The 19,414-nt window shown below is 37.1% G+C and overlaps 1 protein-coding gene across 3 annotated transcripts in view; it reads left to right on the forward strand.

The window, feature by feature from the left end:
• Nucleotides 1-19,414, forward strand: part of HSD3B7 (hydroxy-delta-5-steroid dehydrogenase, 3 beta- and steroid delta-isomerase 7) — a 562,140-nt gene that overhangs the window by 156,308 nt on the left and 386,418 nt on the right. The window contains exon 1 of one of the 3 annotated variants that reach the window (XM_044086233.1): nt 16,308-16,376. The exons of the other annotated variants lie outside the window; for them this stretch is intronic. The gene's annotated coding sequence lies outside the window, so the exon portion shown is untranslated. Of the gene's footprint in view, nt 1-16,307; nt 16,377-19,414 lie in introns of those variants that run through there. 3 annotated transcript variants of the gene reach the window in all.

Here is a 19,414-nt window from a genome sequence, read left to right on the forward strand (position 1 = left end):
CATCGGTACGCCAAGTTCAGCAATACTGTTAAGAGAGACATAAATCTTATTTTATCTATAATGCTAGGAGTTTATTATACTTATTTCATTTTGAACTGCCAAACATTGCCCTGACAGACAGGATGAGCATATTACGCATTACCTGAGACTTGCTTTGGGGTAGGTTTTCTGTCCCCCCCAAAGTTATAAAGAGTAAAGGGGTTATATCTATATGTGCTAAAAATGGCTTATTCTCTAAGCACAATAATGCTCTCAAAGGTGTGTGTTACTGTGTAATTAATGCCTTTCCAGGGGTGTACACGCTCTCCATCAGTTGCATTGGGTCTCAGAACACCCCTGGGCATGCTTTATTTACACGTTAAAGAAGTGAGTCCTAGACTTTAGATACAAACTGAACAATTGGTTTACACCATAAAAATGCTCCAGATTAAATATTATAAGTCATTAGTCCATGACCATACATCTCAACCTCACAGTGGTAGAAATATGGACAGAGCCAGAAAGAATTGGGGGACAAAGGCCCAAAAATAGGAACAGAATTTAAATATTGCTTCTATAAACTTAGAAAGTTGCTACAATAACAGGGTTTGCATTATTAGGCATTTTCTGAAGGATATAAAGTCTGAAACTTAAATATCTGTCATTATTTAACATTGTTTAGTGACTTCAGTCTTCAGTGATTTGACAGAAAACTACAAATTTTATGAGGAATAGACCAAAAATATGAGACAAAAATCTGGATGTTCTGTGAAAGTCTATACAGTTGAGAGGTATGTAACCATGAGTGAAATGCAGCAAATCACTCTACAGATTTATAAGTGCATCACCTTATAAACATTACAGACATCATATTCATATTGGTAACAAACACTTTATTGTTATGCCCAAAGCATACTATTTTCTTATATTTTTATGTAAAAAAAAAGCTGCAAACATAAAATGTTATGGTGTGCAGACATGATGACTAAGGTCCCGTCACTAAAAATATAAAAAAAATCAAAACAAAGCTTCATGAGTGCTACCCTTTGAATTTGTGTTCATTGCTTCTGTGACAGTTAACTAACTGCATTAAAAATGTACTCCCCAAAGGAACAGAAATAATAATGTAGATATGCTAGCATCTCTGCATTCCTCCAACACGCTCGACACAGTAACATGTAAAATAATATGTTATGTACCACTGTGTAGAATACAGTCGGGCAAGGTTTTCATGAAAGGCTGCATACAACTGATATTAAACAAAGACACAACCATTACCCAGCAATTACATTTCTTTGGCTAGGTCATGTCACTTTTATACTCCCATGTCACTCATTAATGATAAAAGGAAAATGTATCAAATAAAACTGAAACCAGGAAGTTGTAATGCGAGCAGGGATAGTCTGTGCTTTGACTGTATTCCCAGATATACTATGGCAAAAACTGGTTTACTTAAGCAGACAATAAAATAAAATAAAATAAATAAATAGGTAAATGCAGTAAAGATACGTACAATTAAATTGAATAGTATTATTCTCTGTTCCTTTCAACCACTGATTGCCTGGATACTCTGCCTATCCCCAAACCATGCATTGGATAAAGCAGGTATCAAAGAATTAAAAGAATTATATAGTTACCTTGAACATAATGTTGATTCTGTTAAACAGTCATAAATTCATCCAGCCATAACCCCCTTTTCCCATTTTTTCCACATAAATGCAAAATAGACAGTGATTAAATAACACCAGACCCTGACCTGTGTCAGTCATAAGTGGGGAAACCTATTCAAGAGGTATAATAATAAAAATATCATCAATGAACTTGTAAGCCACGGACTTAGTTGTCTGTTTTTGGATTGCACATTGCTGCATTTTTGTTGTACTTTTACATTAGGAAGGTCAGGATCATCCATGTGGTAGAAGGTGATTGCTTGGTCTCTCTGTGTTGGGAAGCACATCAGGAGAGCTCAAAGTGTAGTCGTATATTAGCCAGAGGGCATAGGAGTCCGTTTTTAGATTTTTTTTCTCTTGCTATAAATTGGGCCCATTTGTGCAAAGCTGCTCACTGTGCAGCAGCAATAGGTAGTGCCCTGTGCACAAGCAAATGGTTAGACAGTAAAATTTAGCTATAAAACTAGTATTAAGACTGTAACCTATAACATGATGAATCATTGCATGGAATTAAGCTTAGAGCAACTAGTCCACACATTGAACAGCACAAATACCATATCCTAGCAATATTTAGCATCTACCTTTAACCCTAGAAACCTCTATAAAACCCAGTCTTGAAACTACAATACACCATACAGTTTCCAAATGTCTCTGTGACCAACAACAGTATTAACTCTGAACACAAACAGAGAAATTATTTGCCTTGTCAAAGGTGAGTCGTGTGCCTCTAAAATAATATTTTACTAAATTATTTACCAGTTACGGTTTCTGAAGTAATGGTAACTAATGCTAGTATATTTGATGCTGTCACATATTCTTATGTCTGTGTGTTTACTTTACTGGCTGAGTACACTTTTTGTAATATTAAAAAACCAAACAGGTCAGGTACCTTAAACCAGGAAACCAGTCACAAAAAGGTACCAGTTGGAGGTGCCAAAATAACCACAAAGCAAACATGTAGCAGCCGCAAACGGTTTAATACATGAACGCCAACAAACTCCACAGCGTTTTCATCCACTGACTTCATCAGATGTAACAACAAACCCACAAACTGAGGCAGCTTTTATACCATCCCCTTAACATTTAATTGAATAATTTATTAACATATCTAATTAATTCCATTCAACATCCATCATAAAATATCATAAACATTGGCTGAATAATATACCAAAATACTTATTCACAAATGGGCAAATATGCAAACAGTACATTTTTAAAAACCAAACGGGAGACTTCATGTTAGATGAATCTAAATCCATGTTAATAAGTGACCCTTTGAAAAATTACTTATAATAATCTAAAAAGTAGATGCTTACTAAAAAAAATCTTTTAAAATGTGTATTTAAAAATATGCATTTAAAAAAGTGTGAAAACAACTACAATTTATATACAAAAACAATAATAAAAATGTATTACATCGCAGAATAAAAACTAGTAATTCACTTGGACATGTTTACAGTTTAGCAGCTCTCATTCTCAAAATAGGGGCAATAGAAATGTGTTCATTAAGCCCAGGGAATATATTGGCTTCTAAAAATAATTGCCAATATACCTCTCTTAATTCTATCCTATTCTTCCATGGGCCTCCCCTGGAATCCTGATGTACCATTTCAATTACAAAAAAGCCCCACTTAGCATTGGGACATGATAAGCTGTGTTTAGTGTGTGCTAGTATATTTGATGCTGTCACATATTCTTATGTCTGTGTGTTTACTTTACTGGCTGAGTACACTTTCTGTAATATTCACACAGTTACTAAATGGCAGCAGTAATTCCTGTTTCTGGTTCTGTATGTTAGCAATCTTCCATACTGGCCATAGTTGTGCAGGATGTGTGTGTGACTGGGTGAATATGACCTGCTACAGACTGACATCCCGTCCAGAATTAGTCTCCTTGCCTTTCAGCTACTGACTGTCTGGACAGATTCTGGTTTCATTATTCCCCTGTGAACCTGAACTAGATAAAGTAGATATCAAAGAATTAAAAGAATTATGTAGTTGCTTTGCGAAAATGCAAAAAAGTCAGTGATTATATAAAATCAGATCTTGGCCTGTGTCAATCATAACAGGAGAAACAAGGCAAAACCTTAAGAGGTATAGTAATTTAAAAAAAAGGAGAGAGAGAGAGAGAGAGAGAGAAGAATATGAAGAACAGTTACCTTTGACTATTTCTCTGTTGACTTCATCAGGAAGGACAATTGGACTTTGTTAGAAAGTGGTACAAATGAAACTGCCAGGAATATTCCTGAAAAAAAGTAATCAGGAATTACAAGTTAAACAGCCTAAGAAAGAATGGGATCCTTAAATCAGGCAAATTCCTAGTAGGCAGCTGTCATAAATGTTAGAGTGTCTTTTCACAGCTGTCTGCAGAATGTACTGATATAGCAAGGCCATTTAAAATTTAGTCCGAGCCAGGATACTTTTAATACTCTGGAACATTCCCAGAAGGCAAGCTGGAAGGATGAATATAAATTCTTGAAAGATAAATGCATTAGCTCTGTTTTGTACTGAGTAAACTGATGGAATCATTCATTTACAAGAACTTTAGTGGCTGTTTTTCTCTCCTAGGTACCCTAGGTAACCATCAAAGTGTGGTAAGGGGCGTTTGCTGGTCCAGCAGAAAGTTAATTCTTTTGCTTGTTTGAAATTGCAGTATAATCATAAACACTGTTAGTAGAAAACAGGAGTTAGACTCTGTGCTTATAGTGTAACACAGGACCACAGTGCAGGTTTACTTGAGTTCATTTTCAGTGCAAATTTCAGCATTGCCACATGCGCAATTACGGCAGGAATATAACTGGTACGGACAACAATTGTTAAGAAAGATGCTGAATAGTTATGGCAAAATGAGGCTAAATAAAAGAAGTGGTAATCACAAAGAAAGCGAGTACCATGAGTTCCTTGCTTTAAACTTAATGTGCTTAGCGCTTAAGACAGGCTTCTTCCCTGTGTACATCGAACACAATTCCATCTGGCCCTACTGTCCACTGCTGCCTTCCATACCTCTCAACTCTCTTTGATTTTCTAGGATATCCCTGATTTGGACTCAGATTGTACCCCTTTCCTATTCCTCCAGCCATACATGGAGAGAGACACTGTTACGGTGCTGTTTACTGCAAAACGTTCAGCATCAGTACAGGGTGGATCATCTAAACTGGGAGTCTCGCTCTCCTTGTAGATAATAAATGGACATATAAAGATGTTTGCCAAAGACAGGAAAGATGATCCAGAATCTAGACCTTGAAATTCAGTGTCACAGAACCGGTAACTCAGCAGAACTAAAAGAACACTGGAGTGTGTTGGACCAAAAAAAGTTTGAGGAAGGACTGCACTGAAGAAAAGGCAAGAAAAAATGGCTTGTTTTAGACAGTTGTAGACTTGGTGATATAATAATTTCTATCTGTACAGGTAACTTTAATCAAATTTTAAAAAACATTGGAAGACATTTGCATCAGTCTTAAATAATGGACAAAGTATGGGAGAGTAACACACAGGCTTTTATTTAATTTACTAATGTTAAAGGAGGTGATGTTACAACAGTTTATTTTTTCCCACAATTCTTAGCAAGATGCTAAGTGCATACCTGTGACATCCCCTCAGGATCAATGTAATCACAGTTAACATGGAAATGTGTAGTACATGAATAAAGTGCATTCATGATGTCATGCTATATCCATGATGTCATATCATGGAGTGCTTCAAGTCACAGGTGGCGTACATCCACAGGAAGGCATCAGAGTATATTTGTAACTACCTGCACTGTGTACATGGACTCAAGCAGTAAGGACAAAACATTAACATGTTAACAGGTCACATCTGTCTGCTGTCAGGCTGGTGACAAAAGGCAGACTTTGTATAAGGATACTTGTGAGTAATGGAACTTGTCTTGCACTAACAAAAGCAGATGAGAGGAATGATTGCTTAAGCCACAACAGAACTGCTGCACTCAGTCATGAAAAATGCAACACAGGAAAGAAACAAGGAGTGTAAAACTGAATAACCCCATAACGCTGCCCTTTGAGAAAAAAATGTCCAGCAAGCAGATCTTGTAAGGGTCATATAACTCTATCAGTTGGGTATGTATGTATGCATGGGAAATAGGTGAGAGGAATTGTTGCATAAAAAAACTTTACATTCTTAAGTAAGGAAGAAGAGGTCATAGGTTTCCACTGGAATGGAAAAGCTTTTAGAACAGATGTGAGCTAGCTCAAAAAAATAAAGCTGACATGAAACAGTCACCTACTGGTGCTGAATGGTAGACCATAATGTAGTTCAAAAGACCTGGGCACAGAATACCGATTGTAGCGGCTGTTGAAGTTAGCAATATCAGAGTCATAATCAAGGGAATAGGGAAGAGAAAGTAAAATAAATAAACAAATAAATGATAAATAAATAAAATAATGCAAAGACAGAAAGTGCAATGAAAAACAGGGAATTGAGGTCAATTATAGTCAGTATTGCTGTGTTACTGCTATCTGTATTTTTATTTCCAATGGAAAGCAGAAATATTTTAAACATAATTCCCAGCCACAGATATCATTTTGACAGAAGTATAGCAGTCAGTAAAAGCTGAGCCTAGAATAACAACATCAGTAAAGTGATTATTTATGCAGGTGATTTGCAATGCTTTTGCATGACAAGAGAATGCTGACAGCTGCAGAATCAATGTTGGTAAAGAAGACATTAAATGACTCAGCCTGTAGTGCAACCAGAATTTTTTGTGGCTTTAAGGTATTTTTAATTTTGATACATTTGCAGCTTGTATCATGTAAAAAAGGTACATTCCCCACATACATATAATTGTAAGCATGAGTGGGTATATTTGTGTGTGTGTATGTGTGTGTTGTTGTGTGTGTGGGTGTGCCTCAGTACGTGTGTACAGTTACTGGCAGGTTTGAGTAAAATTGTGAAAATGAAAACAAAAAACCCTTTCCATTTATTGGTTAAGCTCAACACCTTGCTTTATATAAACCACAAAATATTTGTGAGTGGGTGTGTGTGTTTGTGTGTGAATGAAAAAGTGATGGCAGTTTTGAATGATATTGTGCGAATGAATTATAAAACATTTTTCCATTTAGCAGTTAGCTGAATATTTGTCTTCATGGAGACAATAGTGTGTGTGTTGGGAGGGGTCTGTCTGCCTCTCTGTCTGTGTATTAATAACGCCAAAAAATGAGCATGATTTAACCAATATTTTACTTTATGAAGAAAGACATTTTAAAGGATAAAATTTGGAAAATCCCTATGTTGCATGTCTGCCTTCATGCTGAATACAAGTCTGGCAAGAATGCATAAGCAGCATCATGTCACGCAGTTGTCAAGGCCAGCATTTGCAAGTTCCCAATAAATATTTGTACAAATATTTCCAAACAGAGCTCATAGGTTGTTATTTGTTGTCATGCTGTGTCCTTGATTGTTAGGTACATGAAGGGATATAAAACACTGTTGGGGTATTTATTTCTTCTTGTCTTTTGGCTTTTCCCAGTTAGTGGTTGCCACAACAGGTCACCAGTCCACAGACTAAGTGGCAGTGGAGTTTTTATGGTGTCAAGTTGCTAGCCTGGCACCCACCCTTCACAGAAGGCACATATGCCTTTTCTCCACTGTAGTGTAATCTTGGAGTTGGTGTGTGTGTGTGTGTGTTTTCTCTCTCTGCATATATATATATATACACATATATATATGTATATATACATATATACACACACACACACACACACACACACACACACACACACACACACACACACACACACACACACACAGAATCGAACCGGAGAGCATCTTGCTGTGAGGTGACAATTCTAACCGCTGCACCACCATGGCCCTGTTTGAGTATTTATGTATTTACATATATTCACTGACTAAAAATGCTCAGCTGAGAAGTCTCAGCAATGCAACATTAAAGCCCAGTCAATACAGATCAAAGCATGTTTTAAAACAATTAGACAGCATATAACATGTTCAGAGCAGCATGGACTAGAATGATAATGTACTAATTTAATATAGTATTGATTGTAACATTTATTTCAAAATACATATATTATCCATGATAACTCTGCTGTTTTGCAGAGAGTGAGTGACTGCAAGTGTGACGCATATATTTATTAGATGCACTGTAGAAATATACAGGAATGTACAAATTTACAAATTACACACTTCAAAATGATTGATGCAGCTACTATGTATGCCGTAGAGATCTATAAAGGATTAACAAAGAACTGCAAGCACATAAGCATTACAAATTAAATATGCATTACTAAAAACAAGGTTTTGCAGTTAAGTTGCCTGCAACAGTTTTATAAATGATGAGGTACTAAGTCATACCACAGTAACGATTCTATTATACCTGTATACCTATAGGTTCATAGATTAATGGGTAAGTACTAGGTTAGCTGCCCTTGTGGGCCATTTTAAGCCATGCCAATTTCTCCTTTGCCACTTGAATTAACCTATCCATTTTGGTGTTAGATAGGCTTTACCCATCCCATGGTTGATAATTATATATCACGCTTTGTGAAAATAACTGTGATCGTAAAAGTGATAATTTGAAAGGACCTATGACTGGGATAAATTGTTTAGGAACTGCCTCTATCCATGTTTTTATCTTTTGATTTGGAAATGTTTGTAATCAATCTTCAGCATAGTGTAGTTGTATAGTGTACTCAGTCAAAGTCATGGTTAAACAATTTATGTAACTATGCCTAACTTTTCTCGAGGTTGTACCTCTTGAGGTATGCTATATTACGTAAGGAGGGGGTAGGGACCAAAGCCCTGTGCAAGGAGGATGCAGCTTGTCTTTCACAGCACTCAAGTGTACATCAGAATTCTTTAAGCCTGTATACGCAAGTGAATTACACCAGCACAGTACTTTTCAGAATCACCCCACTTAGTTTACAGGTTACAGAATGACTGGAGAGATGGAAATATGAAGTTCACATACAAAGGTCCTGGGCCGGCTTCTTCTGCATGCATCACCCATTTAGATAGTGGAAAACATGACTTTTCTCTTCATATGAAGCTTCTTTGAATACAAGTGAATAGTCTGGGTGCAGAGCAGAAGCCAAAGAGTACCAACTTGTAGTGGAAGTGATGCCCACAAGAAAAGAACTGAAGGGATACTCTGAACATGAACTCTAGCATGCATAAGTCACAGTGAGCCTGTCATAGCCACAGAAACCACCTAGGAGACTTCCACCAGCAGAGGCATGACCCCCTGGACATTATCAGGCATTTGATATACTTGATGTGATCTTTGAAGCTATTGGGGTCCAAAATAAGATGAAGGTTGGGGTTGGAACTTAGCATAACAGATAAGGTATGTATCTCACAGACAACAGGTATTGGGTTTGATTCTCACCAGTGGGAAATTGGCTAGGCTTAAAATAGCCCACAAAGGCAGCCAACCTATTACTTACTTATGAGCTTATAAGTCTACAAGTATGTCTGAAAAAAGGAAGGGGCAGGAATAGAAGAACTCTTTGTCTTTTTTCAAAGATGAGAACAACTTTACTGTCCTTCTTGTAGAGTAGAGTGTGGGTCTATTCCAAATGCTCTGTAGAAACTAGCTTGTTTTTGAATGGGGCCTTTTTTGAAGGAGGACCTAACAGGAAAAACAATGTGTGCATGAGGCAGGTAGCTGCCGGGTGTTGAGCGAAAGAACACTGGCAATTCATAGAGAGAATTCTGGATGGGGTGGGGGTCAAGCAAGGCAAATGCAGGGTTCTGCACTAGTGTCAGTCCTTAATACTAAATGGTGTATTCCTGCCTACATTAGGACAGTCTATCAAACAGTGTGTGTAGCTCCAATATCCTCACAGAGGACTTGCAGATATCTAGACTTTGAGGCTTAGGGAGAAGACACATTGCTTCCACATGCTATCACAGAGTTTTTTCTTGGGGTACTTTAGCAACTGTTCTTTGTGAGCTGGCTAGTTGTGTACAGGCAGTAGATGCCTGGATAAAACCGAATCAATGTAAATGTTGTAGGAAATATCCAATGTGGTAGCCAGAGGTGCACCTGTCATTTTAGAGGTGTGCCTCTGGTCCTCCTTTCATTAGTTGATGATGTATGAACACAATCCACCACTAATTGAGTGATAGTTTGTGACTTGTGAGAAATATTAGGCCAACTGGAGGAGATTTTAACTAATACCTGCCCTTCAGTTCTTTTATCCTGTACCATCAGTCTGGCATCAGCCTTGGATCACTTGAGCATCCTTCCTGCTTTCCTCTCTATTAAACAGAAGGGACAACCAGGTTGCCTGGGCCAAAATTGAGTTGTACATATATGGGACTATTTATTATGTTAACTTTAATGAGGCCTTTTGAATCAGACAGAATGTGACAACTGCATATGTTGACTTATGAACCTCAGTTCTGTAACAAGGCACCTCAAGATCTCATCCAAGACCTGTGTAACTGTAAGTTTTCTCAGTATGCAGAAAGGTCTCACTCTGGATATTGGCAGGTTAGTCTCAAACTCTGGAAAATAGCTGCCTCTTATGATCCAGAGGAACTGCTTAAATAAGAGTTTCCAGAATGACATTTTCTGCTACTGGCAAATGGACATCTGGTAGAAAAAGAAGAAAGCTTATGAGAATACTATATCTCAAAGATTCATGACTAGTTTGTTAAAGTAATACAGCTGAGTGCCACCTTGTTTCTTAATGCATCACCTCTTAAATGTCTGTGTTTATCTTCAGAGCTCCAGGCTTTGACTAGCTCCTGAGCACTTAAAGATTAAGAGAAATGCAACATATTTTTCAGGTTGATAAGTTACTTCTTTTCAGAAAAAGACCAAATCATCTGCGGTGTCAGTAAGAATGAATGAATGAGTTTTCCATATAAGATCCAACATATCTGTTGTCAGATCTTGAGAAAGATCTGGTGGAAGAAATTATTTCTCTTGATTTAAAGTTGCAGCTCTCATCCACCAATGAAACTGTTTTAGAAGGGGAAGAATGAATAGGAAATGTAAGGCCAATGAGTCCATGACTCAGTCCTGGGGAATCTGTAGGTAATACTGAAGTGTCTGCTTTTGAAGTCTGCTATGTTTCACCACCAAAATGATGAGCTACATGTGTGCCTCAGTATCAGTTGAAAGTCAGTTATGGCTCCCCTAGTAGTTGTTAATTCTAAAATGGATTAGGATGTTTCTCAATTATCACAACTGGATGACTTACATCTGGTTTATTATCGCAGAAAATCATTGCCGGCACTGGTGTGATTATAGTGACAGTGGTGATTCAGAGTTTTTTGTAGTTTTTACTTTTCTCCATAGCTGCAAAACCATAGAGTAAGTATGTGTAAGTAAGGTGGTGTGGATGCAAGGAATCCCACATGAGGGGTGCAGGAGAGGGGCTTGCCCTTTGCAAAATAAAAGCTTTTTATTTATTATTTCTAGATGAAGTTATGATCAGTTACATTAGTCAGTTTTTAGCTTTTGTCCAGATGTATTCCAGTAATACATAATGCCAACATTCCTTACTTGAAGAAACACTTGTGACACTGCCCAATGAAATAAGACAACAACATTATTCACTTTCCATCGCGTTAGTAACATTTACTTTCACATCATATATTGTACTGCTCCCAGTATGGTCTTTTTGCTGGAATCATGTCGGAATTCTTCACAATAATGGATTATCCTAGGAAGTCCAAAAAGGCTATCAGAAGTATCGCATTGTTCATCAGCTGTTGGTGATTACAGAAAATTAGCAAAAACAACACTCGGAATAGTCTGACTTTTCTAATAATTCCATTGTTTTCAAGTAAGAATGAAAACTATTTCTAAGAGTTCCCCATCTCTGCTTAATAATGCTATTCTGAATGATTCTGAAAATGACATTTCTGATGATGAAATGAATGAAGGTTATGAATGAATTTCCTATAACACTTCATTTTCCTCTTTTCGTAATTAAATGTTAGACTTCCTTGAATGAGGTACAAGTCTTTAACATTGTTTATGTGTTTTCATCAAATCCACTACTGCACAAGAATCTATAAATGATAGTACACACTAAAAAAAAAAAAAAAGAAAAGAAAACTGAATTTTTAGCTCACTAGCTTTACAATCCCTGTTGAGTAAAATAAAATGGATCTACAGGTACCTTGCTATGGAGATACCTACTTGTCATTTAGGAATTTCTTTCAATGAAAACAAAAACACATCAAACAAAACATCAAAACATGACAATTACTGCACTTCAAATATATTATTCAGGCATTAATGTTAAAAAGACTAAAATTCCCTTTAAATAGAAACATAAGCTTTAAAAATGGAGGCATCTTGTTATCTAACAGAAACTTCTCTCCACTTTCAGTAAGGAAACTGAGTAAGACAATACATAATGTTCAACCATCATTTAGAGCACAATATTTTTCTTAAAAATCCTTCTTAAAAAGAATATTCAATCTCATAAAGGCAGAAAGTTCAGCTGTCACCTGTAGCTTAGAAACACTGAATGTACGTGTCAGCACTGATATTATATTGGGCTGTACCTGTAAAAATTATGCAGCAACCAGTCCTGAGTTCGCTTGACTACATCATATACACTGCTGAGGTATTCTTTATTTTAAAGCCAATCTGCACATCAGCATGGCTACAAACCGTACAAAATTTTAAAGACAGAGATACTGAAATATTATGTTCAAGTGCTATTAAACATCTTTACAAAACATGAGCAGAAGGTAGAGTTTATGAATTATTTCAGTATGTCGGAAAGGGTTGTGGGTATGCCCTAGACATCAGGCCAGTGAAAAAATGTGGCAGGGGTGGACAGGGTAATAGGGTGGCTGCTTGGGTAAAGTACTGGATACATGAAAGGACACAGGGAGTTATAGTAAATGGAGTTCATGCAGAAGGACAGGATGATGTTAAAAAGCGGACTATAGAAGCTAACACTGGGCCTTGTTCTTTTCACTGTCTTTGTAAGTGTCATTACAGAAGAGGTGGGGGTTGAAGTTTGAGTTCTTATTGGTAACATAAGCCTATGAATATAGCTGTAAACCATGAAGGTGTAGGAAATATGAGAAGACGTTTTGGAAAAATAAAAGCATGGTCTAAAATATAACAATTTAAATCTCATGTTATAAATGTGCAGAATAATACATTTGGGGAGAAAAAAACATGAAATGAGTGCACAGTTAGCATAGAAGATGCAGCAATAGCAAAACGAGGAATACAATAGAGGGTAATCATATCAGATGATCAAAGGTAAGTAAGTAAAATAAAAGAGCAACAAGTAAAGACTGCAATAAGAGTGTACAAGAAGAAACAGTACTGATAGACAAAAGATGCTCTTACCTTGTCTAGAGACAGATGGTAAGCTTCATCAGGAGTTTTGCATCTACTTCTGGATATATCATCATTACAAATGCACAGACCTGATACAGACAGTTTAGAGAATAGAACATAAATTGTATACAGTATGCACCAGATGCCATATAAAGTAACACACAAAGATGTAACATGTTAAGCCTTGAAAGAAACCAGGGTATGGATGGGGTTGTGCCTTTTAAATGGCATTTATATAATTCCATGGCAGTGACTATATCAAGTCCTGGTCATCTGAGAATAAAAGACAGATGGGCATGTGACAGATTGTTTTAACACCCTAAGATGTGGTGACCTCAGTGGTAGATATAGTAACTGAAGTGCTTACATAAACTTTGGGGACAGTTACAATAGCTAGAGAGAGCAGGTACTCATTCACCTTAATGAAATAGACTTGGATGTATTTAATGTTGCAGAACTGTATTACATACCTTATGACAACTCACAGGTGCCAACAGCATTCAAGTAACTATCAACTTTAAAAAGGGATGCCTGAGTATAAACAATGCAATCTAAACTTAGAAGGTGACAATTCATAGGAAGAAAGAGGAAGAATTATTTTAAAAAATGGAAGATTGGAACAACCTACATGAAGTACAGCAAACAAAAGTAAGAAAATTTGAGAATGTATGATTCAAATAAATGGGAAGTCTTAAAGGGGTGGGGTAACAATAAAAAAGTTATTGTTTAAATCTCTTTCCTTTATTTAACTGGTAGGGAAAGCTGGCTAATTATGTGAACTAGCCAGGTCTTATCTGTCATAAAAAGTTATGATTCTTTGTTTCCACAGACTCCAGGTCTTTTTCTGCCAGCCTGTCTACATGTGTATCATTGCACATGAGGTTAGATTTTTATTAGTACTTCAGCCTGTCTAGCCATCTGTTTATACACAGACGCATCTCTCCATCTTCTGTATATCCATTTGTCTATCTATCTGCCTGTATATCTGTTGATCCATAAAGCAGTTCAACTCTCCAAAACTCAGCACAGTACACTTTCTTTGGCAGCTGTCTGTCATAATAGTATGCTAGTTCACTATCAAGACACTGATAAATATAAACATTTATGAGATCAAATGCTGAAAATGTACAATGGGTAGGTGGTGGGGGTGTAAGTGGGCTGAAATACACTTGCTTGGAAATGATTAGGGGCATACCTCTCAACTTCTTACAGCAAGAAATCTGTAAAAGTGGGACAAAGGCCCAAAAATAGGGACAATTTTGAAATATTGCTCTTACAAACTTCGAAAGTTGATAGAATAACAGATTTGGAATTATCATGAATTTGCTGAAGGGTATGAAGTCTGAAACTCTAATGTCTGTCATTGTTTTCTGACATCAGTCTATAATAAGTTGACACTAATTTGTCAGAAAAACACACTTTTATGAAAAACAGACCAAAATATGAGGCAACAATCTGTACAGTTGAGAGGTATGAAGGAGCTCCCTTTTGTACATAGGCAGTTGTGGAGCCTTGGGGTATCCAGAGTCATTTAAGTGATCTCTTAATAATGTTTTAGCAGTTCTTGTTCTGTTCTGTTTGTACATCACTGAATACTGCATTCCATCCTAGTATCCTATTTGTCTGATATAAACTACTTCTAGGGATAGGACCATTCTTAACAAAGTTAATTTGCTTTTAAAGAATGGCAATTTCTGATTCTCCTTTGTGGAACCGAAGAATATTTTTATCTTTATTCAGTTTTGCATAATTATTAGGTTAAAAATTAGTACACATGACTGGGAGAAATGTTGGATCCAGGAAGGGCACAAGATGTCTATACTGGTATGTGTGTGTGTGTGTGTGTGTGTGTGTGTGGGGGGGGGGGGTCATATCTCTCAACTGTCCAGATTTTAACAGAATGTCTAGAATTTTGCCTTTTATTTTTGGTCTATTCCTCATAAAAGTTGTGATTTTCTTGCAAATCACTGGGAAGATTTGAGGTTTGAAGTCACTAAATAATGACATACATTTGAGTTTCAGACTTCAAATCCATCAGAAAAGTTTCAAACTTAATAAAGTCTCTGAATGTGGAGATGAAAGCGCTTGTTTTTAGTTTGTTCATTTTATTTATCTTTTAAATAAAGTGTGTTAGCATTAGCTCTAGTACAGCACATTGTCTGTGGATTTCTGTGATTGCTGACACATTCTCTGTGCCGATGAGTTGAGAGATATGACCCCCCCCCACACTGTATAGTCATCCCCTTTGGCAAAAACAAAGTGCCCACAAATTACCACATAGGTGGTAATCCATTAAGTACAGAAGAAGTCATTAGGGACCTGGGGACCCAAGTTGATAGCAATCTCTCATTTGACAACCACATGGCCAAAGTGGTTAGAAAAACATTTTATATAGCCCACCTAATCATGAAGGGATTCACATCTAGATCAGGGGAGGTCATCGTGCCTCTTTACTCATCCCTCATCAGGCCCATAATTGAGTACAATGCCCCTTTTGGGATGTACCTTACCAGACACCTGCAGCAACTGGAAAGACCCCAAAAGTACCTCACCAAGAGGATCAAAGGGCTCAAACAGATGCCATATGCTGCCCGGTTAAAGAAACTCCAGCTCTACTCAGTGGCATACCACTTGCTCAGAGGCGATCTGTGCCTGACGTATAAAGCCATGTCCAACCCGAATTAAGGGACATGCTGCACCTCAGAACATCCAAATCCCAGCGAGCTACGCTTGAGACTTGAACCTCAGCACTGAAATAAATAGGACAGGCTGGAGGGACAGATTCATAACCCAGAGGCTCCCTTCACTCTGGAATAAAATCCCAGTCCAGGTTAGGTAGAGTCCCACATTGACTCTCTTCAAGAGGAATCTTGATGAGTGGATGGGAGATCGTAGGTTTACCCTGGCTATCACTTCTGTGTCACTGTTAGACAGAGGCACAGTATACTAACCTCAAAAAAGGCATAGCAAAATTAATTTAAAATGGGTGGCGAAAGCTAAACACACTCTGGCTAGGCTTATAAATGCCCTAGGGCAGATAGCCTAGTGTGAACCTATGAACCTATGAACCTATGATATTTGTTTATTTAAAAGGTTGAGAGGTATGGTGTGGGTGTTGGTGTGTGTGACCCTCATACTTGTATACTAACAAACAGAGCATATCTCTCATGCTTTGTTTGTTAGTAGACTTGCTTTAATGTAACTGCTTGAATAAAACATCCATCAGCAATGCACAACCAATCCAACCATAGCCTGCTGAAACAGAAATGGAAAACCAGAGTGTTTAATAATTGACCATTTTAGTCAGTTACTGATTTATAACTGACAGGTATATTCAGTTATTGAGAAGACAGAATGAATTTCCTGTTTTGACTGAAGTGGATAAGGCATTAAAGATCACTAGAGTTTCTTGTAAGAACTATAAGTCAGGTAAGATTGTAAGATATATTTATGTTGGCTAGGATGCACACCTGTATTTTTATTTTCTGGAATGCTGAGTGGGTGTTTTACTATAGTTTTTCAGTCTTTTTGAGGGAATGATTATACCAGAAACCAAACATGAAGTTAGAAATTTGAAAAGTATTCCATTAATCTTAGAGATGATAGAAAGACAGCATTTTATACTGTGTGGATTACACATAAGCATTTACTGCTTGAATTTCAAAATAACTTGGGAAGTATTACAGTTATTTGTCAGTATTTATGAATGAGGGATATTTAAATGATGACATATCAAGGGGGTATGGAGAGATGGATATCTGCTTAAGTTTCTGTTTGTACTACAGTGGATGTCAATTAAGTTTACATTACCATAGCAAAGAAAATTAAATAAAGCCAGTGTTATAATAATATAACATGTTAGTTCCATCTGCTCATAATTATTTGTCCTAATACAAATAGGATGTCATTAAAGCTTGTTTGAGCGCCAATATTTTGCTTAATCCCGTTTGCAATGTGTGTATTATTTCTGATTTTATAGCATATTTGGGTGTTTAGCCCACCCCAAAAACTGCATTGTCTAAAACATTAGGATGTTTAGCAGTACAGCATCAGCCAATATACAACTAAATGTAGATCCCTGACTATAAATGAAGCATCCCTGAGAACACGAGTAACACGGAAGCTCAGCGGATGCAATGGGATGAAGGTACTTCTTGCTACCTGGTAACAATACTGGCCTAGTCTATGGGAAAGTAAGCATATTTACATTTCACTTAAATTATACTGCAAAGATCAAATGAGCCACAAAGTGGAATATGTGTGTGTGCGTGTATGTGTGTGTGTGTGTGTGTGTGTGTGTGTGTGTGTGTGTGTGTGTGTGTGTGTGTGTGTGTATCATACCTCTCAACTGTACAGATTTTAGTAGAATGTTCAGATTTTTGCCCCATAGTTTTAATTCATTTTTCATAAAAGTGTGGTTTTCTGGCAAATTAGTGGCAATGCATTAAAGGTTGAAGTTATAAAATAATAACAGACGTTTGAGTTTCAGACTTTATGCCCTTCAGAAATTTCATGTTAATACAAAACCTGTTATTCTATCAACTTTCTGAAGTTGAAAGACAGTATTTAAAAATTGCCCTTATTTTTGGGCCTTTATTCCATTTTTATTTATGGCTTTGTGCACATTTCTTGCTCTAAGAGGTTGCGAGGTATAGTGTGTGTGTGTGTGTGTGTGTGTGTGTGTGTGTGTGTGTGTGTGTGTGTGTGTGTGTGTGTGTGTGTGTGTGTGTGTGTGTGTGTGTGAAGGCAGTGTCAAAAGTTGATGCAGAAATGTAATGTCTGTTGTATCTCTGCAACCATATCTAACCCAAGATGCCATTTTTTCTCAACACTAATCTGCACATTTCCTTTTTGAACTTTCCTGAACTCTGGCCCTATGCTTTGAAATGGCTCATTTACTATACAGCAGCATGACAGATAAAGTACAGTATAGTTCAGATAATAAAAGTCCTGAACTGAGAAGCATTTACCAATGTCATTCTTATACCTCTACATACTGAAGATAAGACTGAACTAGACAAGTTGCATCATGTTTTAAGTTAAATTAAATGTATTTATTTAATGGAAAGGGTTTGCATTAGGACTGCACTAACATACTACTGACATAGAAATGTGGGGTAGTCTGGAAACCAGTTCAAATTTGGTTATCTTTACTACCTTAAAGAATGCGAAAAAAGAACATTTTTATAGAAATTAGCTACTATCAATCTGATAATACGTAATAATAATAAAGTGAGACTTTATCAAAAACGTTAAAATTTTCGCAGAACCCAGACTTTCCAGTACTTGGCTTTCATTCGGCCCCCAAGAATACCCCCCCCTTGTGTACACCAGACACAGTACCATCTGACTCCACTGTACACTACTGCTTTGTCTACCTCTCAGCTGCCCTTGATTTCCAGGGATGTCCCTGATTTTGAATCAAATTGTACCTCTGTCCCTCTTACTTCCTCTTGGCTTACATAGAGAGAGACACTATTAATGTTGATCTTTATTGCAAAACATTCAGCATCTCTACAGGGTGGACCATTTAAACTGGGACTTTCTCTCCCTGCAAATAACAATTGGAGATATAAAGATGTTTGCCAAAGACAGGAAAGATTATCCAGAATCTAGAAATTCAGTGTCATAGAACTGGTAACCCAGCAGAACTAAAAGAACACTGGAGTGTATTGGACTGAAAAAGTTTCAGGAAGGACTGCACTGAAGGAAAAGGCAAGAACAAATGGCCTGTTTAGACAGTTGTAGATTTGGTAATATAATGATTTCTATCTGTACAGGTAATTCTAATCTCATCTTAAAAAAACCTTGGAAGACATTTGCATCAGTCATAAATAATGGCCAAAGCAGTATGGGAGATTAAGACACAGGCTCTTATTTAATGTACTGATGTTAAAGGAGGTGATGTTACAACTCTTTTTCCCCCACAGTTCTTAGCAAGATACTAAGTGCATACCCATGACATCTGCTCAAGATCAATGTAATCACAGTTACCATGGAAACATGTAGCACACAAACAATGTACATCCATGATGTCATGCTATATCCATGGTGTCATATCATGGAGTACGTCAAGCCACAGCTGGAGTACATCCTCAGGAAAGCATCAGAGCATATTTGTAACTGGCTGCACTATGCAGATAGACTCAAGCAGTAACGACAAAACATTAACATGTACTGGTCACATCTGTCTGCTGGCAGGCTCGTGACAAAAGGCAGACTTTGTCTTAAAGGATAGTTGTGAGTAATGGAACTTGTTTTGCATTAACAAAAGCAGAGGAGAGGAATGACTGCTAAAGCCACATCAGGACTGCTGCACTCAGTCATGAAAAATGCAACACAGGAAAGAAGGAATGACATAGTGAAAAACTGTATAGGCCTAAAGAATTCTGATGCACACCTGAGTGAGTGATTGCAAGTGTGACATATATATTTAATAGATAAACTGTAGAAATATACAAGAATGC

This window comes from Protopterus annectens, chromosome 10.part0 (assembly GCF_019279795.1).
Source record: "Protopterus annectens isolate FY-2018-M chromosome 10.part0, PAN1.0, whole genome shotgun sequence".
Lineage (NCBI taxonomy): Eukaryota > Metazoa > Chordata > Ceratodontiformes > Protopteridae > Protopterus > Protopterus annectens.